This window comes from Melanotaenia boesemani, chromosome 9 (assembly GCF_017639745.1).
Source record: "Melanotaenia boesemani isolate fMelBoe1 chromosome 9, fMelBoe1.pri, whole genome shotgun sequence".
In the NCBI taxonomy this organism is placed as follows: Eukaryota; Metazoa; Chordata; class Actinopteri; order Atheriniformes; family Melanotaeniidae; genus Melanotaenia; species Melanotaenia boesemani.
The window spans coordinates 9,216,696-9,238,086 of NC_055690.1; the positions used below are offsets into that span (position 1 = coordinate 9,216,696).

Below are 21,391 nucleotides of genomic sequence, written 5' to 3' on the forward strand. Positions count from 1 at the left end.
ATATACCCTTATAGTTTGTAGGTTACACTTTGTATGCCTGTGTATTTAGATAAGAACTCCTTCTCACACCTTCCCCCCCTTTCTTATCCCCCCAACAGATGTTGAGAGTTTAATGAGCTTCCTCCTTTGCACCCTTCACTCCGTAACATTTGTTAACAGCTATGTGAGAAATTTAAAACAATGACCTCCTACTGTGATGTTATCAGCTCATGCCTGGTATATTAACTAAGCTCACTTGTATCTCGCCAGACTCACACAGACAAACTCCTTTGACTGTGGGACCCTCATTGCTGATCAGCTCTTAATAAATAATACTTTGTTCGATTCTCACTTAGTGTGTGATCTTTGATAACTAAAAATTCCACAACAATTCTTGGCGTTGTCGGCAGGATATCTTGAGTGACTGACCGGAGGACCAGAACCCGTGATTGATCATCCTGAAGGATACTTCAGCCCCTGGGTCAGCCTTAACCATCAGGGGACGGCGGAGGGACTCCGTTCAGACACCACTGATATCCAGAACGAAGTCTGCGTGTGGAGCAGCACCCGAATCACACACGGTGAGAAGTTTTCATATTGGACTCCCATTTACCACCCTTCTCTCACTATCTTATGAAAATAGGGTAGGAATCCCACTATCTTGTGAAGACAAGATAGGTTTTCACTATTCTGCAAAAGCAGGGTAGGTCACTATTCTACTGAGGTAGGGTAGGTTAGTCCAACATTGAAGTGAAAACTTTGGTGTAAGTAAGAGGCTTTTTTAGTATTTTTTGTGCCTGAGTGCGGACTACTCGAAGTGAGAAAAAAACCAACTTGGAGACGTCCTAGTTGTATAATGGGAAACACAGCTGGTAAGGAGAGGGAGAGTAAATGGGACTCCCCAATTTTAAGAGATATGAAAAAGAAATATGGACCTGACTGCACGGACTGCATGACTTACTGGACAAAGAAATATGGTTTTCCAGAGAACGGGAGTTTGAGTAGAAAAGAACTAGATAAGTTGAATGAGGCAGCACAGAAGGACTGGGATGAGAAAAAGAAAAAAAAGAAAATCAAGGCAACGGATGTAGAGAAGTGGGAACGGCATAATAAATGCATTGAAATGTGGAAAAATGAGAGTGAATGTAGGGCTAGGAAAGCTAATACTAAAGAAATGGGTGGGGGATTAGATATGACTGGAGATATAGGAAACAGGAGGGATAATGCATCCCTGCCTAGTGCACCTCCACCATATAATAATAATTTAGGGCATTCACAACCCTCTCCATATCGTTCACTGCAGGAACGATTACAGGCGCTGAAGGTGGATCCAGATCTGGACTCCTGTCCCCCGGTGTTACAGCAACAGCAGCCCCAACAGCCTCAGCAGCGTCGTCCAGAGGACCGACGGAGAGATGAGACATCGGGTCCCGCTGACTCCACCCACGGCCAAGCTACAGGGGGAACCGAAAGACCATCAGCAGAGATGGCCAGCCCTTCACACACCAAGTCCGGGAAAATCTACGGACCGGAGGTGTCATCAACCTCCCCTTTTTACAGATTTGGGCAGGCTGCAAAGGACCTGTTCTTGGGACAAAATACTGCTGAAGATGAAGACACTGAGATTTTTAGTGCCCCCATGGTGGAAGTATCAGGACCCACCGGCCCCATACTGGTTTATCGCCCTTGGTCCCCCTCTGAAATCATGGAACATGCTAAAAATCTTCCTGACCCCACTGAAGATGGTGAGAAAGCTAGCGAGGAATGGAGAGCCTTCTGCCGTGAACACCGCCCCACTGGACTTGAACTGAGAAAAATTCTTGCTAAAGTGCTCACTGCTAGTGATCTGGCTAAGATCCGTCCCCACCTCCCTCCTGATAACACCTGCCTGAAAAATCCAGACTGGGACCATGACACGAACCGACCCTACAGAGAAGCCATCACCACACTCTGTGATGGCATAAAGACTGTGTTCCCTAATCGAGGAAGTCTGGCTGCCCTGAGAAATCTGATACAGGGCCCTGATGAGCGCATGGAGGCTTTTCTGCACCGCTGTGAAACTGTTTTCACCAGACATTCTGGCCTGGAGCGCCCTGCAGGAGACCTGAGAGGTGCTCCAGGGCCATGGGAACGCCTCCTCTGCCAGACGATCGTTGAGGGGATGAACAGAGATGTGTTGGAAGTGGTGAAGAGACAGTATGTGGGGATGAGACATGAGACCAGACTGGCTGAGCTCCAACGTCAAGCTAAACACGCACAAGATGTCATGGATGAAAACAAGAAAAAAGCTGAATCCAAGAAAGACAAACAGATGTCAACAGCCCTGACTCTGTTCACCTCCCAGAATCAACTGCAATACAACAGAGATGGGAGGGGCAGAGGAAGGGACAGAGGAAGACGAGGGAGAGGAGGTAGCCAGCAACGGAATGGGGCGTGTCATCGCTGTGGCCAATATGGACACTGGAGGAATGACTGCCCTCGTGTTCATGGGGCCACCCACAAACAGAGAAACCAGCAGGCTGACTGAGGGGCGGACCCGGGAGGCAGGACTCCAGAGGAGCTTTTTTCTCCACCCACCACAGTTTTCGCTGCAGCAACTGTTGAGGGAAGTGAAATACACACACACACATACACACACACATACACCCATTTAGCTGCTGTAGCTTATAAGCGTTTTCCTTTGTTTACATTGTCTGTCAATAATCAACCAGTTTCTTTTATGGTTGACAGTGGTGCAACTCACTCAGTTCTTAAGGCAGGCATCCTAAATCCCACACCACCACTCAGTGGTAAGATTGTCATCTCTGTTTCTGCTGGAGGCCATCATGACAAAGAAAAATTCACGGTACCTTTAACCTGCTCAGTACAAGGTGAGCATCCATTTACACATTCCTTTCTTTTGTCCAAAGTTTGTCCTGTAAATTTACTGGGCCGTGATCTGATGTGCAAACTGGGAATCCAGATTTCCTCTGGGTCTCAGGGGCTGACCATATCATGTTCATCTTCTGACACTGAGGAAAACGATTTAATGATGGTTAAATATATCCCAAGAGCTCCCTACTATGCTTATCAGTGGAAAATGGGAAGCTCCCCTCTTTCTTCACATTGGCTGTCCCTCTGCAGAGACAGAGTCTCCCCAGGGGCGGAAGTGATGGAGGAGAGGGATTTACACTGCACATCCTACATCTGTCCTGATGGACCAGATCAGCAGTATGAAAAAATCTTTTTTAGGGACTGCTCTGACAAACTGACTGTGACGTGTATGTTTTGGAATGAAAGTATGTGTGTTTTGTCTGTCTCACTAACCTCTGACCAGCAGAAGTTGTTTAAACTTCACACACACCCACACGTGTCTCTTTCCAAGTCCCACTCGACTGAGTGGAAGGATTTGTGCCCCTTTGTTGCTACTGCTCTCAGAGAGTCTCAGTGGCAATCCACTCATGACTCAGCAGTTTTGTTTTCTCCAAGGCTGGGTGTGTTTAAGCAGAGCATGCTCTCTGTGATTCACTGCCAGAAAAGTGTTCAGTTGGTAGATGATGATTTTCTGACATGTTTATCTGCTGACTCACCCTTGCCACCTGTTCCCCCAGCTCTCTCTCAGGTTCCCTCTGATTTATGGGCCACTTCTCCCCATGATGTGGGCCTGGTTAAGAACTGCCCCCCAGTAGTCATCACTCCGAAATCTGACTACCGCCCCTGCCAGAAGCAATATCCTCTCAAACCTGAAGCTTTGGAGGGTATTACACCTGTCTTTAATTCACATCTTAGGAGTGGTATTGTTGTTTCTTGTCCAAATTCACCTGTTCGCACTCCTATTTTCCCAATCATGAAACCACGTAAACCACCAGCCAAACCTGACTGGCATTTTGTCCAAGATCTCCAAGCTGTCAATAAAGCAGTTATTTCACGGGCCCCTATGATGCCCAACCCCCACACCATCGTGTCGCAGATTCCTCCTACTGCTACACATTTCTCCGTGGTAGATCTGGCTAATGCTTTTACATCTGTTCCTGTTCATCCAGACAGCCAGTTCTGGTTCGCTTTTGAGTTCAATGGGAAGCCATACACTTGGACCCGGCTTCCCCAGGGGTACTGTGAGTCCCCCACAATCTACAATGAGGTACTAAGAGATTCTCTTTCTTCTTTGCAGCTTCCACAGGGCGTAGTTTTATTAACTTACGTTGATGACCTTCTGCTCTGCTGTCCTTCTGCCTCCTTGTGTGAGGAGGCCACACTGGCCCTCCTCCTCCATCTTCATTCTGAGGGTCATAAAGCCAGTCTGCGTAAACTACAGTTCTGCCAGCCTCAAGTCATCTTTCTAGGGCATCACATTTCTGCCACCACCAAGGCCCTGACCTCTAAACGGATTGAGGCCATTCAGAAAGCACCAAAACCTGTTACCAAGAAACAGCTGATGTCATTTCTAGGTATGGTAGGGTTTTGTCGGGCCTTTATCCCACATTTTTCAGAGCTTGAGGCCCCCCTGGCTTCCTGTATACACGGTAAGAATCTATCTGCTCATGACCATTTCTTCTGGACCCCAGAGGCTGAGCAAGCTTTTCTGTCTGTGAAACAAGCGCTGTGTTCTGCTCCAGCCCTGGCTCTGCCAGACCCAGCCAAACCTTTCTTTCAGTTTGTTGATGAAAAACATGGTTTCATGTCTTCTGTTCTCCTTCAACAGCACGGCTCTCACAAGCGCCCAGTGGCCTATTACTCTTCCAAGCTCGACTCTGTTGCTGCGGGTCTTCCTGGCTGTCTGAGAGCTGTGGCTGCATGTGAGAAGGCTGTACTTGCCTTCTGTAACATCTCTTTGGTTCACAAAAGGCTTCACTGTGGTGGCTGAAAATTACTGAAAAAAATGTTTGATCTGTGCAGGCTACAACACCGCCCGCCCTCTTGCCTGCCCTCCAGCTGGTCATACACCACCTAATCAGCCTTTTGATCATTTGATGATGGATTTCATTGAGTTAACACCTGCAGAGGGTAAGAAATATTGTCTAGTTATGGTAGACATGTGGTCAAAGTGGGTTGAAGCTTTTCCAGCAAAGCATGCCACAAGTTCAGTCGTGGCTAAGGCTCTGGTGACCGAAATCATTCCAAGATGGGGGATTCCAGTTAAGGTCTCATCTGACAATGGTTCACACTTTGTCAATGCGGCCCTGAAAGAGGTAAGTGGACTATTGGGGTTCCAGCTTAAGACTCATTGTGCTTATCACCCGCAATCAGGCGGAGCAATTGAAAGAGAGAACGCCACTTTAAAAGGTAAGTTGGCTAAATGTTGTGAAGAAACAGGACTGTCTTGGCCTAAAGCCCTCCCACTCATTCTTATGCACATGAGAATGAGGAAACGTGCCCGGACAAATCTTAGTCCATTTGAGATTCTGTTTGGCAGACCTCCCTACACTGGTCTGGATCCTCCAGGACTCTCCGTGTCTACCACATATTGTGAAAGTAACATGCTTGCTTATTGTCAAAATCTGTCCAAAGTTCTCTCACAGGTGCAGAGTGTGGTGAAAGAGGCCCTGCCACGCCCAGCATCAGATCTGCTTCACTCCTTGGTTCCGGGAGATTGGATCTTGGTTCGAGAGATGAGGAGAAAGCACTGGCGGTCTAAAAGGTGGCTGGGTCCCTTCCAGGTCCTGTTGGTCACTCATACAGCCGTGAAGGTCGCTGAAAGGTCCACGTGGATTCACGCGTCCCACTGTAGAAGGTTTCAAGGTACACCAACCCCAGCTCCAGCTGACCTCTCAACCACAGGGCAGAATAATCCCTGAGGTCAGCTCTGTGTGAGACATTCTACTCCCCACGTGACAACATGAAGTACACCCAGACTGCCGTGAGGGGATGGTCGTGCGTCATCCTCTTCATCCTTATCACCTCCCTCCTCTGGTACCTGGATCCAACCGGACCTCACCTGACACAACGCACCCCAGCTTCGTCCCAACCCGCCAGACGACTGCAGGGGACAGAAGCACCCTCCTTCAAGAGACACCGCCGAGATGACCACATCCTCCAGCATCATGATCACACTGAAAATCTTTGGTGGCAAGTTGCCAATATGTCTGCTCATAAATTGACAAATGACAGTTGCTATGTTTGTAGACTGGTGCCACAACCCACTCAATCAGTTTTTATTCCATATCCAGTCCCTTTGAATACCACTTTGTGGACTCTGATCATGGGTAATAGATTACACCCTAGGAACATTACTTGGCCACACCAGCGCCCTCCCCTCTCCTGGAGGAGGCCCGCTGAGTTTTCCAGCAACACAAACTCCACTTGTGTTTCATCCAGAACTGTCTTCCGCTTAAGGGATCGTACAAATCCATATTCTTCTCCACCTCTTTGTTTTCAGCGAAATGGGACAGATGCACTATTCTTTTTAGGACACACTCTAGGTTGTCAGCGTACCATTTCAGCCTCATGTATATCCTCACCTTGCCCCAAACGCTCTGACCCGTTCACTTTAAATCCTCGTGATTTATTCCCTGACAGTTCTCCCTCTACAGAGTGGGGCTTAGGAGTTGTTGTGTTTAACCTTACAGCTCTCTTACCTTTTCCTGACCTTCCTATGTACAATAATTCTGTTCTTAACACCATTTGGTCTTATATCCCATCAGATACCGGCTTTGGATGTCCTCAGAACATGGTTTGGACATGTGGCAGACACTCTTATATTTACCTTCCTGTCAATTGGTCTGGAACATGTTATCTGGCTTATCTGCTCCCTGATGTCTCTGCGTTTACTCTAACCCCAAATGGTACATTGCGGCCTTTTCCTGAACCCTTTCATCACCCCCATCGTGTTAAACGCGGTATCTTCTCTCCACAGATGAAAGGATTTATGATGGCTTTGCCCTGGTGGGGGGTTGGGGAACTAGCATGGACTGTGGAAGATCTATCAATCTCTTTGCAAAATTTAACCTCTCTGGTGGATTCTGGGTTTAGCTTGCTGCAAAAGGAAGTCCAAGCCTTGAGAATAATGTCCCTACAAAACCGGATGGCCCTCGATTTTCTACTAGCTGCACAAGGTGGCACTTGCGCTCTGATTGGAGATCAATGTTGTACTTTTGTCCCTGATACATCTACTAACTTGTCTGTGATTCATGATGCCCTTACTGATCTCTGGGACACCCTACATGACCGCAACAATGCTAATTTGCCCTCTAAGGGGTGGGATTTCTGGAACTGGCTTACTAGTGGTTCCTGGATCTTGGTTCTGACCAGGGTTGCTACTCTCCTGGCTATATTTCTCTTGTGTGTTCTAGTTGTTTTTTGCTGTGTTCTTCCTCTGATCAAATGTACGCTTAACAGAACATTTAATTTCCATGTTCATCATTATACCCCAGAGGATGTCACTCCCTATTATGACAGTGGTGATTTGGAATTCTTTGAGTGAATTTTTTCTTTATTCTTTAATTGTGATTAATATGTTACATTTTAATCAAAGGGGTGGACTGTAATGAAAAAATTATAAATATACCCTTATAGTTTGTAGGTTACACTTTGTATGCCTGTGTATTTAGATAAGAACTCCTTCTCACACCTTCCCCCCCTTTCTCATCCCCCCAACAGATGTTGAGAGTTTAATGAGCTTCCTCCTTTGCACCCTTCACTCCGTAACATTTGTTAACAGCTATGTGAGAAATTTAAAACAATGACCTCCTACTGTGATGTTATCAGCTCATGCCTGGTATATTAACTAAGCTCACTTGTATCTCGCCTGACTCACACAGACAAACTCCTTTGACTGTGGGACCCTCATTGCTGATCAGCTCTTAATAAATAATACTTTGTTCGATTCTCACTTAGTGTGTGATCTTTGATAACTAAAAATTCCACAACAGTTTCACTTTCCTTTTTTGAGTTTGTGGTGCCTCCACCATGTCGGCCAACTTTGCCGGCATGAGGAGGCACCACAGTGTGCGCTTCCTCTTCAAGCAAGAAGAGGGCAATATCTTATGAGATGTCAAGGCTAGACTTTTCTAGAAAATTCATACAGAAAGAGTTAAAGTTTCTTCCAGGGGACTTGAATTGTATATTGACCTTACCAGGCAACAAAGGTTTTGACGTAAGTTTTGTTTCTGCGGCTAAGTTGACGGTTTTTTGGATTAAGTTTGAGAATGTAAAGACCCAATTCTCTGCATTTGACGTGGAGAAACTAACCGACAATAGCTATAAAACAGTTATTGTCAAAATGTTCAATGAAACGGTAAATGCAGAAGATATATGTATATGGTTGGGAAGATTTTGTACTGTTAAAGGCCAGGCTACCAAGGTTAGGGATGTGGACGGCATCTGGAATTGTGCCTGGAGGGTCGCCATACAACAATGGCAAAACCCTCTGGGTTTCCAGGGCCTGAAGCACCTACCAAATATGATAGTGCTGGGTGAGAACAGAGGCTATATTCACTACCAGGGACAGCCCAAGCTCTGCTGCAGGTGTGGTGAGCATGGGCACCTGGTAGAAGCTTGTGATAAAACATTTTGTGGAAAATGTAGAGAAATTGGGCACACCTTTGAGGAATGTACCAATGGCAGAAAGTGTAATCTCTGTGGGGAAATAAACCATCTCTTCAGGGATTGCCCAAAATCGTTTGCCAACAAACTGAAAAAGGAAAGAAAGGAAAAGAATCAGGATGGAGGACAGCTGGAGCTAGTTGAGCAGTTAATTGAGGAAGCTAGACCCGAAAATTCAAATCTCCCGCCAAGAGAGGAGATTGGTGGACAATCATCAGGTGAGGCGGGAGAGGAGGAGGAGCCTGCAGAGACCCTATCCACAACAAGCTCAAGTGGAGACAGGGAAATGCAGGCAAAAGGCGGAGCTATTATGGAGTGTGAGATGGAAGAAGCACCAGATGATAGTGATCAAGCCCTTCCTCCCGACGGTCAGCAAAATAAGAGGCCGGTGTCAGAGTTGTCTCCGGACAATGATGCTAGATTAACAGCTGTCTTTTTTTCAGATCACCGTATGCTGTCATGCACGCTATCACTTTCTTCTGGTGTGACTTTTGGAGGCGGACTGTGGAGACTGAACTGCTCCCTGTTGGAGGACCAGACCATCGTCGACCAATACAGGGAGCAGTATCAGGATTGGCAGACCCTCCAAGACTTATACGACACACGGGCACACTGGTGGGAGATGGTGAAGGGAAGGACCCAGACTTTTTTTAAGAAAATGAGCAGGAAAAAGAGAGCTACTGAACGAAGATGCATGATGGGGCTGCAAAGGCGTTTACAGAGGAGCGGGAAGTGGTGTGTCCAGTACAAGGCCTCACCTTAGGGGAGGCCGCGGCGGTTTGGCATAACGTGGGCCACTCCGCCCTACCAAACAGACTCCGGGACCTGTCTTGGATGGTGGCTCATGGGATCCTCCCGGTCAGGTCCGTCATGCACTCCCGGGGCATGTCAGCAACATCAACCTGTCCCCGACCTGTTTGTGGCGCACCAGAGACGGTGAGACATCTGCTCTGGGAGTGCACTGCTGCCGTAGACCTGTGGGCAACAGCCGGCTCCCTGCAATTCCCGAACTTACCAGCAAGGGAGGTCCTTTCAGCACAGCTGGTGCTATATGGGGTGAGAAACCAAAAAAACGAGAATAAGGAGGACCATTTTTTATCCTTTGAAACTATGTTTAAAAATTTAAAGTAGCACTGTTCTTTCACCAGTTTTTACATATGTGTACTGTATATTGCTTTTGTCTGTATAGCTGTTTTTTAACCTTTTAAATAGGTTTTACAGATCACGAATTGATTTTCCTAGTAATATACAGGCAATGCGTGAAATGGGTAAAATAATGTGTGAAGTAAATGTAAATGTTGAAACAATGTGTAAATAAAGCCTTACGAAAGAAAAAAATCTGTTCTTATCAGTTTAATATCTGATATGTCCTCCATGTGAGGGCTACGTATTAAATGGATTTTTAGGGAATGGGAGTCTGAAAGAGGAGCTCGCTCCGTTCACTCCATGCATCGACCTGGCGTTGCAGTGCTGCCAGGAGCGGTGCGCACTCTTCAAAATTGCTGTAGAATTGCAAACATGCTGCATGGAGGGGGAGACACACAGTCATTGGCTGTCTATGAACATGTCTGTGAAGTCTCAGCTGTTTTGGTCCAGAAATAAGTGAGTTATGAGCTCAAACGTGAAGGCCGCCATCTTCAAACGGAGACATGTCCAGTTTAACAATGTTTTTCTGCTTGTCTGATCAACCCCAGACTCCTCACACTTGTTGTGCATGGTGCAAGGAACCACACGTTCAAGTTTCACTCTTCTAGCTTCACATTTGGAGAAGTTATGACTGTTTAAACATTCAGTGTACACGTCTTTTTTTTTTTTTTTAAACTTGTCTTGTCCAGCATCGTTGCAAACAGAATGATTGTCTGGCTGCTGTCTGGTGCTGGGCAATTTTACTCTATCAAGCAGGGATTTATACTACATGTATAAAGTCCCTCTTGATGACATGAAAAACTTTATTAAATCAGACTCTTAATGCTGGACTCGACCGGAGGGGACAGAGAGAGAGAGAGATAGAAAAGAAAGTAGAGAGAAGAGGGAGGGGAGAGAGAGGGACAGAAAGGGTGTGGGGAGTGCGGGTGGGGACTTAAAACATTATACAGAAAACCATGTAATCCATACTACTTGCAACATATATAGCTAAGATCATCCTGGCCAGTAGGTCATTACACAACTAGTTGATAATAGTAACAATAATAATAATAAGAGTAAGAGTAATAATAATAATAAGAACAGAAATAATTAAAAAAAAGAAACAAAATATGATAATAGATATAAGTGAAACTGCTGTATTCAAGAACACGCGCAGAGAAACCTGTGTGGATATGCTGGAGAACTCGGCCACATGGCGACGCAAAGACTGTGTGGAGACGTTCAGGAAGGAGTGACCATGCAGAGTGATCATGCAGATGCCACCTCACCTGAACAGAGGCCAGAGTCAGGCCAGCGGTCCCGAGACCCAGGCCACCAGCCCCCCCGTAGGCTACAGATCCCGACCGGTCCACAGAGACGACCACTCGCCCGCCCAGGAAGGCAGCAGCAGGAGACCCCAGCAGGAGCCACCCCGCGGACACAGGGCACCGGCCCCGGCAGGCCGAGGCCAGCGGTCCCCGACCCCCCCGGGCACCGGCCACCCGGGACAGACGGGGCAGAGGGCCCGGGCCCAGGAGCGCAGGGACACCCCCCACCCCCACAGGCCAAGGGCCAGCACGCCACCCGGGGGGACCCGGCCCGCCCAGACGGCCACCGCCAGAGGCCAGCCCCACACCCCAGCGCCCAGCCGCACACCCCGAGAACCAGTCCTGCCCCCCCCCAGACCAACACACACAAACACACACACTCTCCTTCCACTCCTCCATTCATCCTCCCACACATACACCATCCAACCCTTACATACTCTGTCCTCCCACACACACACACCATCCTTCCACCATCCATCCTTCCACACACACACCATCCTTCCACCATCCATCCTCCCACACACTCACCATCCTTCCACCATACACTCTCCCACACCTACCCCATCCTCCCACACACACATCATCCCTCCACCACTCATCCTCCCACACATACACCATCCTCCACCTTCACACCTCCCACACACACACACACACACACACACACACCATCCTTCCACTACCCATCCTCCCACACATACATCATTCTCCTACACATACACCGTCCTCCCTCTCCTACACCAAACATCCACCTTCACGTACCCCATCCTCCCACACACACACACACCACCCCTCCATCACCCACTCTCCCAAACATACACCATTCCCCCACACACACACCATCCTCCCTCCCATACACCATCCATCCTCCTGCACACACACCATTCTTCCACCATCCATCCTCCCACACACTCCCTCTCCCTGCACCATACATTCTCCCACACATACCCCATCCTCCCCCACATACATCATCCCTCCACCATTCATCCTCCCACACCCACACCACCCCCCCTCCCACACACCACACATCCACCTCCACACACCCCACCCTCCCACACACACACACCATCCCTCCACCACCCATCCCCCCACACACACACCACTCTCCCCCCCCCCCCCCACATACACACACACACACACACAAACACCATCCCCCCACCACCATCCTCCCGCCACCCCACGCCGCGGGGGGACAGCCCCAGCCAGGAGGCGAGGAGACACGAGCCAGGCCCCCACCCCCCCCACTCCCCACCCCCAAAACAGCACCTTCCCCCCAGGGCCAGCAGCCAAACCCCCCGGGACAGCCCGCCCACGCCCCGGGCCAACGCGACAGGCCACCCGGCCCGCCCCGCCCCCGGGCCATCTATGGAGACAGGGGCGCTTGAAGACCCCATCGCCCCTCCCTCCCCCACTAGTGAGGGAATATATTATGTGCTGTTTGCAATTAAAAAAAGAGGGTTAAAATTGGGGGGCAGTAACTGCATTGAGGAGGGGGTGGGGCCACCTGAGCAGTCCCACCCACCTGACCTCGCATGTTCCACCCCCCAAAACGTGTTTGTATGTTGCAAATGTTATTTGTGCTCAGTGACTAAGTGGAATTAAAAGCTGGGAGGCATGCTGCCGCTCGGCGAAGCAACGGGGCCACTATAATGACCCCCCCTGCCCCGCCCAGCGCAACAAGCACACCCCCCACGGCCCTACCTGTGTATGTAGTGAAGAGTGGGGAGGGGAGGGGTCAGGAGATGTAGGTCCAGAGGGGGGTAAGCCTCCCCCCTGGAAGACGACCCGCCAGTGGCTTAGGGCGCCCCCGTCCCCCGCCGGCCCCGAAGGGCGTCACAGGCCCAGAGCAGGCACCCCAACCCAGGCACGCCACGAACCCCCCCAGGGGCCAGCCACCAGCCCAAGGGGCCACTTTCCTCTTTCTGAGTGGGAGGGGGGCGAGGCGAAGGAAGGGAACCCCAGGCCCCCGCCCCCAACACCCAGCCAGGGCGCCCCCCAGAGGACACGTCCTAACCCCCCTAGCGCCTACGGGGTCGGAACGCCGTCCACCTTTGACTGGGGAAAAAGTGCCGTTTTCGGCCGTTTTCGGGAGCCCTGCGCGGGCTCCCCCGGAGACGCACGGCGGCGTGCCTGGTATCCACGCGTTCGTCCGGGTCTCCTCTACGCTACGGGAAGGCAGGGCGCGCGTACCCCCGGGCGGTGACCCCGAAATAAATCCTCAAAGAGGGGGACGCAAACGCAGTTGCGCGCTGCGTCCACCGGAGGGCGGGATTCCCAACACCCATTCAGCCCGGAAAGTGGGTTTCCCCTGAACTGGCGTGTGTGAAATTCACAGGACGGGTTCTTTGGACGGGTCAGAACCGGTCCGGAGAGTTTCGTGTCTGTGGGGCAACGCCGTTCTTAGAACCGAGCTTTTAAGTGCCGTGTCCTCGGCCCTATACCTGAACATGGGCCGGACGTACCGAGCCGCGGACAGCGGCCTCTGGCGGGGCCGTTTCGGAACCGATCGGGCCGAAACTCGCAGGACACGTGCGGGGGTCCTCTGCGCACACGCCCTGTAAATTTCAGCCCTCTAGAGCAAGGCGTTCGCCAGTAATGGTCCGAAAACCTCTCGGCGGCCATCTTGAAAAGTTCGGCCGTTCCGAGACATTGACGGAAGGAAAGGGGCTATGGCGAGCTCATTTCTGGACAGATAGGTCTGAAATCAGTGTGGCCGTGTGACTGGACCTCCTGGACCCCGTGTGTGGAGTTTCAGCTTTCTGCGTGACCGCAGGACTACGCTAGGTCCGTGTACACGAAGTGGACCTAAGGCTGCCATTGTAAAGTCTCAGCCGTGGACACCAGTTTCTGTTGGACATAACGGTGGACATATGTGAACGGATCGATCTGAAATTAAAGTCACACAAGCACGGGGGGATGCTGAACACATATCTGGAGTTTCATCCATTTCTGTCCGGGAGAAATTTATTTATTTGCTCCAACGTGACGGCCGCCATCTTGCGTCAAAGTCATCTCCAAAGTGCATTTAGCGATCTTTTTCTACAGGTCTGATCCTCACCAAACTTCACACACCTGTTTGGAATAGTTCAAGGACCCCAAATATTAATTCCCATCCATTTCGGAGCATATTTGGGGAAGTTATGACCTCTTGTACACGGGTGAGACTTGACATTAAAAAGCCAGGTCGACTTCGTGGACAGCGGCTATAACTCGGTAATTTCTGGACAGATCGGTATGAAATCAGTGTGGCCGTGTGAGTGGACCTCCAGGAGTCTGAATCTGGAGTTTCAGCTTTCTACGTGCACGTACGGCCGAGTTATAATCGTGTCCTTGAACTCGACCTGAGTTTGAATGGCAAGTATCAGACGTGTACACCTGTTTCAAAGTGTCATAACCGGACTGTACTTTGTCCGATTTGTTTCAAACTTGGAGCACTTGTTTGGCCTTCAACAAGGACCTTAAATATTAATTCCCATCCATTTCGGAGCATATTTGGGGAAGTTATGACCTCTTGTACACGGGTGAGACTTGACATTAAAAAGCCAGGTCGACTTCGTGGACAGCGGCTATAACTCGGTAATTTCTGGACAGATCGGTATGAAATCAGTGTGGCCGTGTGAGTGGACCTCCAGGAGTCTGAATCTGGAGTTTCAGCTTTCTACGTGCACGTACGGCCGAGTTATAATCGTGTCCTTGAACTCGACCTGAGTTTGAATGGCAAGTATCAGACGTGTACACCTGTTTCAAAGTGTCATAACTGGACTGTACTTTGTCCGATTTGTTTCAAACTTGGAGCACTTGTTTGGCCTTCAACAAGGACCTTAAATATTAATTCCCATCCATTTCGGAGCATATTTGGGGAAGTTATGACCTCTTGTTAGACCGGGGACCAGCGGAAAACGCTGGCCGGCATCAGAGCACTGTGCAGCGGATCGAAGGTTGAGTAACGTCGGGGCCGCGTCCGGAGGCCACAGCGCAGGCATTTCTGCACGGATCGAGCTGAAATCGGTGTGACAGACTCTTTTGATGTTGGGAAAGATCTGTGAATTTTTTCATAATTTTCTGGCCAGCGGTTTTGCCGTTACAAGCCCCAGTTGTTAGACCGGGGACCAGCGGAAAACGCTGGCCGGCATCAGAGCACTGTGCAGCGGATAGAAGGCTGAGTAACGTCGGGGCCGCGTCCGGAGGCCACAGCGCAGGCATTTCTGCACGGATCGAGCTGAAATCGGTGTGACAGACTCGTTGGATGTTGAGGAACATGTGTAAATTATTTCATAATTTTCTGACTGGCGGTTTTTCCGTTATTAGCCCGACTTGGTCGACCGGGGACCAGCGGAAGACGCTGGCCGGCATCTGAAGGCTCTGCTGCGGGTAGAATGCTGCGGAACGCCCGGGCCCGCTTCAGAGGCCACAGCGCAGGCATTTCTGCACGGATCGAGCTGAAATCGGTGTGACAGACTCGTTGGATGTTGAGGAACATGTGTAAATTATTTCATAATTTTCTGACTGGCGGTTTTTCCGTTATTAGCCCGACTTGGTCGACCGGGGACCAGCGGAAGACGCTGGCCGGCATCTGAAGGCTCTGCTGCGGGTAGAATGCTGCGGAACGCCCGGGCCCGCTTCAGAGGCCACAGCGCAGGCATTTCTGCACGGATCGAGCTGAAATCGGTGTGACAGGCTCGTTGGATGTTGAGGAACATGTGTAAATTATTTCATAATTTTCTGACTGGCGGTTTTTCCGTTATTAGCCCGACTTGGTCGACCGGGGACCAGCGGAAGACGCTGGCCGGCATCTGAAGGCTCTGCTGCGGGTAGAATGCTGAGGAACGCTCGGGCCCGCTTCAGAGGCCACAGCGCAGGCATTTCTGCACGGATCGAGCTGAGAATCGCAGGGTCTACTCCTGGGACATTGGCGGACATGTGTGATACTTCTCAGCCCGGTCCCGTCTACCAAATTGGAGAAAAGCACCGGGGGAAGTCCGCGACGGACACGCGGCCAGAACCGGCTCATATCTCCACGGATCGAGCTGAAATCAGTGTGACACAAGCACGGGGGGTTTGGGAACATAAATCTGGAGTTTCATCCATTTCTGTCCAGTATAAGTCCAGTTCTGAGCTCAAACGTGACGGACACCATGTTTAAATAAAGACAAGTTCCAAAGTACAGTTTGGCGATCTTTTTCTGCTGGTCTGATCCTCACCAAACTTCACACACTTGTTAGGCATGGTGCAATGAAACCACCTTTCAATTTCCATCCATTTTGGTTCATATTTGGGGAAGTTATGGCCTCTTGTACACGAATAGGACTTTATTATGGGGCCGTCAGGTGGGCTTCGTGGACAGAAGCTGTTACTCGGTCATTTCTGGACAGATCGACCTGATAATGATGTCACACACTCAGGGGGCTCATCTGAGACAACCCTGCGAGTTTCAGCCCTCTAGGACAAAGTATGACCAAGTTACAGCCTCTGTCCACGTCTAATACTTTGCATTATAAGTCAGGTGAGGTTCGTGGACAGAGGCTGTAACTCGGTCATTTTTAGAGATATCGATCTGGGAATGATATCACACACTCAGGGGGCTCAACTGAGTCAGCCTACCAAGTTTCAGGCCTCTAGGACAAAGTATGACCAAGTTACAGCCTCTGTCCACGAACCCGACTTGGCCATACAATGGAAAGTATTAGACGTGGACAGAAGCTGTAACTTGGTCATTTTTAGAGATATCGATGTGATATTGATAACACACACTCAGGGAACTAGTCTGAGTCAGCCTATCAAGTTTCAGGCCTCTAGGCCCAAGTATGACCAAGTTAGACCCTTCGTCCACGTCTAATACTTTGCATTATAAGTCAGGTGCAGTTCGTGGCCAGAGGCTGTAACTCGGTCATTTTTAGAGATATCGATGTGATATTGATATCACACACTCAGGGGGCCCTTCTGAGTCAGCCTACCAAGTTTCAGCCCTCTAGGACCAAGTTTTAACAAGATACAGCCTGCGTCCACGAACCTGACCTGACTTATAATGGAAAGTATTAGACGTGGACAGAAGCTGTAACTTGGTCATTTTTAGAGATATCGATGTGATATTGATATCACACACTCAGGGGGCCCTTCTGAGTCAGCCTACCAAGTTTCAGGTCTCTAGGACAAAGTATGGCCGAGTTACAGCCTCTGTCCACGAACCCGACCTGACCATACAATGGAAAGTATTAGACGTGGACAGAAGCTGTAACTTGGTCATTTTTAGAGATATCGATCTGGGAATGATATCACACACTCAGGGGGCCCTTCTGAGTCAGCCTACCAAGTTTCAGGTCTCTAGGACAAAGTATGGCCGAGTTACAGCCTCTGTCCACGAACCCGACCTGACCATACAATGCAAAGTATTAGACGTGGACAGAAGCTGTAACTTGGTCATTTTTAGAGATATCAATCTGGGAATGATAACACACACTCAGGGAACTAGTCTGAGTCAGCCTATCAAGTTTCAGGCCTCTAGGACAAAGTATGACCAAGTTACAGCCTCTGTCCACGTCTAATACTTTCCATTATAATTTAGGTGAGGTTCGTGGACAGAGGCTGTAACTCGGTCATTTCTGGACAGATCGACCTGATATTGATAACACACACTCAGGGGGCCCTTCTGAGCCAGCCTACCAAGTTTCAGCCCTCTAGGACCAAGTTTTAACAAGATACAGCCTGCGTCCACGAACCCGACCTGACCATACAATGGAAAGTATTAGACGTGGACAGAAGCTGTAACTTGGTCATTTTTAGAGATATCGATGTGATATTGATAACACACACTCAGGGGGGCCCTTCTGAGCCAGCCTACCAAGTTTCAGCCCTCTAGGACAAAGTATGACCAAGTTACAGCCTGCGTCCACGTCTAATACTTTACATTATAAGTCAGGTGAGGTTCGTGGACATGGGCTGTAACTGGGTCAAACAAGGTCCCAGGAGGCTGAAACTCACTAGGTGGACTCAGGGGAGTCCACTGAGTGTGTGGTATGAGTTTCAGCCCGATATCTTAAAAGATGACCGAGTTACAGCCTGCGTCCACGAAGCCCACCTGACTTATAATGCAAAGTATTAGACGTGGACAGAGGCTGTAACTTGGTCAAACATGGTCCCAGGGGGCTGAAACTCACCAGGTGGACTCAGGGGAGTCCCCTGAGTGTGTGGTATGAGTTTCAGCCCGATATCTTCATAAATGACCAAGTTACAGCCTGCGTCCACGTCTAATACTTTCCATTATAAGTCAGGTCAGGTTCGTGGACAGAGGCTGTAACTCGGTCATTTTTAGAGATATCGATCTGGGAATGATATCACACACTCAGGGGGCTCAACTGAGTCAGCCTACCAAGTTTCAGGTCTCTAGGACCAAGTATGACCAAGTTACAGCCTGCGTCCACGAACCCCACTTGACCATACAATGTAAAGTATTAGACGTGGACAGAAGCTGTAACTCTGTCATTTTTAGAGATATCGATGTGATATTGATATCACACACTCAGGGGGCCCTTCTGAGTCAGCCTACCAAGTTTCAGCCCTCTAGGACCAAGTTTTAACAAGATACAGCCTGCGTCCACGAGCTGGAACTGCAACCCAATGTGCAGTTCCAGGACGTGGACAGAAGCTGTAACTCGGTCATTTTTAGAGATATCGATGTGGGAATGATATCACACACTCAGGGGGCTCAACTGAGTCAGCCTACCAAGTTTCAGCCCTCTAGGACAAAGTTTGACCAAGATACAGCCTGCGTCCACGAACCCCACCTGACCATACAATACAAAGTATTAGACGTGGACAGAAGCTGTAACTTGGTCATTTTTAGAGATATCAATCTGGGAATGATATCACACACTCAGGGGGCCCTTCTGAGTCAGCCTACCAAGTTTCAGCCCTCTAGGACAAAGTATGACCAAGTTACAGCCTCTGTCCACGTCTAATACTTTCCATTATAAGTCAGGTGAGGTTCGTGGACACGGGCTGTAACTTGGTCAAACAAGGTCCCAGGAGGCTGAAACTCACTAGGTGGACTCAGGGGAGTCCCCTGAGTGTGTGGTATGAGTTTCAGCCCGATATCTCCATGTTTGACCAAGTTATAGCCCGTGTCCACGAACCCCACCTGAAATTGAATGGAAAGTATTAGACGTGGACAGAGGCTGTAACTTGGTCAAACAAGGTCCCAGGAGGCTGAAACTCACTACGTGGACTCAGGGGAGTCCCCTGAGTGTGTGGTATGAGTTTCAGCCCGATATCTCCATGTTTGACCAAGTTCTAGCCCGTGTCCACGAACCCCACCTGAAATCGAATGCAAAGTATTAGACGTGGACAGAGGCTGTAACTCGGTCATTTTTAGAGATATTGATGTGATATTGATAACACACACTCAGGGGGCCCTTCTGAGTCAGCCTACCAAGTTTCAGCCCTCTAGGACCAAGTATGACCAAGTTACAGCCTTCGTCCACGTCTAATACTTTCCATTATAAGTCAGGTGAGGTTCGTGGACAGAGGCTGTAACTCGGTCATTTTTAGAGATATCGATCTGGGAATGATATCACAGACTCAGGGACCTAGTCTGAGTCAGCCTACCAAGTTTCAGGCCTCTAGGACCAAGTATGACTAAGTTACAGCCTGCGTCCACGAACTCCACCTGAGTCCCAATGTCAAGGTATTAGTCGTGGACGCACATTTTCAAACTGGCCTAGCTCGGTCATTTTTAATGCTAGAGACCTGGGATTTCAATGAGGGGTTCCTGGGGGCCTTGGGAACACGTGGGTGGTGATGAAACAAAGTCAAAGTGTTTTAAAACTTGGAACACTTTGAGGTCAGTTTCCATTGGCGGCCATGTTGTTTACATGTGTGTAGAAGCCTGTCGCGTTGCGCACGCACGAGTTAGCTTCACCCTCCCAACGCACACTCGTAGGGCATGTCCTTAGGGATTACTGACCCGAGTTTGGGGTCTCCAGACCCTTCCCGGGCCCAGATATTTAGATGTGTGTTTCCTCCCATACTTTAACATGGAGGCCTATGGAGGCCTGTTTTCTGCAGTGCTGGCGTTCGGCGCACGAACGACTTAGCTTCACCCTCCCAACGCACCCTTGTAGGGCATGTCCCTGGGGATTACTGACCCGAGTTTGGGGTCTCCAGACCCTTCCCGGGCCCAGATATTTAGATGTGTGTTTCCCCCATACTTTAACATGGAGGCCTGTTTTCTGCAGTGCTGGCGTTCGGCGCACGAACGAGTTAGCTTCACCCTCCCAACGCACCCTTGTAGGGCATGTCCTTAGGGATTACTGACCCGAGTTTGGGGTCTCCAGACCCTTCCCGGGCCCAGATATTTAGATGTGTGTTTCCCCCATACTTTAACATGGAGGCCTATGGAGGCCTGTTGTCTGCAGTGAGAAACGGGCTGGCGTTCGGCACAGGAACGATTTGGCGTCACCCTCCCAACGCACCCTTGTAGAGCATGTCCTTGGGGATTACTGACCCGAGTTTGGGGTCTCCAGACCCTTCCCGGGCCGAGATATTTAGATGTGTGTTTCCTCCCATACTGTAACATGGAGGCCTGAGGAGGCCATTTTTCTGCAGTGAGAAACGGGCCGGCGTTCGGCGCAGGAACGATTTGGCGCCACCCTCCCAACGCACCCTCGTAGGGCGTGACCTCAGTTTGCACCGACCCGAGTTTGGGGTCTCTAGCCCCTTCCCGGGCCGCGTACGGCCCCAAAAGGGAGCTCGACCTCTCTGACCCACAGTTTAACATGGAGGCCGGGTCCGGGAGTATAAAACGGTGTGGCTTTTCGCACAGGAATAACCTATCGCCACCGTTCCACTTGGCCCCGGTAGAGCTCGACCTCAGTTAGGACTGATGCGATTTTGGTGTCTGTAGCCCGTTCGGGGGCCGCGTGGTACCCCGACGCAGAAGCGACCGTAGTCGTCTATGGGGTTTTCATGGAGCGCTTTTGGGGGTCCTGCGCGGCCCCCGAGGGTCCGAGAGGCCCCAGATTCGGCGTGGGCGTGCGCCTGGGCCTCCTCTACAACTCCTGAAAGTTTCGGGGCGCGCAGCGCCCCCGAAAAAATCTCCCCCCCCTTTTCACCCCAAAAAACCTCAGGGCTTCTTCTGCTCTAAGAGTCTGAGAGGATTTTTTGGAAAGTTTTTGAGAGGGGGGCAAAAATTTTTCGGCGCGTCGCGCCGCGACGCGGGCGCGATATGTTGTTCGGGGGGGCCGCCCCGCACGCGTTCCAGGCGTCCCCGGGCCGCTGCGACGCACGGCGTGCCCGCGGGAGGCCGTCCACGTGTCTATAATAATGAATGGCCGTTGTCGGTAGGGTACCGTCAATGGGAAATGCATTGGACGTGGACGCTGGTTTTTTTTGGACAAATTTTGTGCAATTTTCACCAAATTTGGACCGCTGGCCCTTTCTCCAAGTCC

At 50.0% G+C, this 21,391-nt stretch overlaps 1 pseudogene; it reads left to right on the top strand.

Annotated features, from left to right (window-relative positions):
• Positions 1–9,815: 9,815 nt before the first annotated feature.
• LOC121646787 lies at positions 9,816–9,992 on the top strand (annotated as a pseudogene).
• The last annotated feature ends 11,399 nt before the right edge of the window (positions 9,993–21,391 follow it).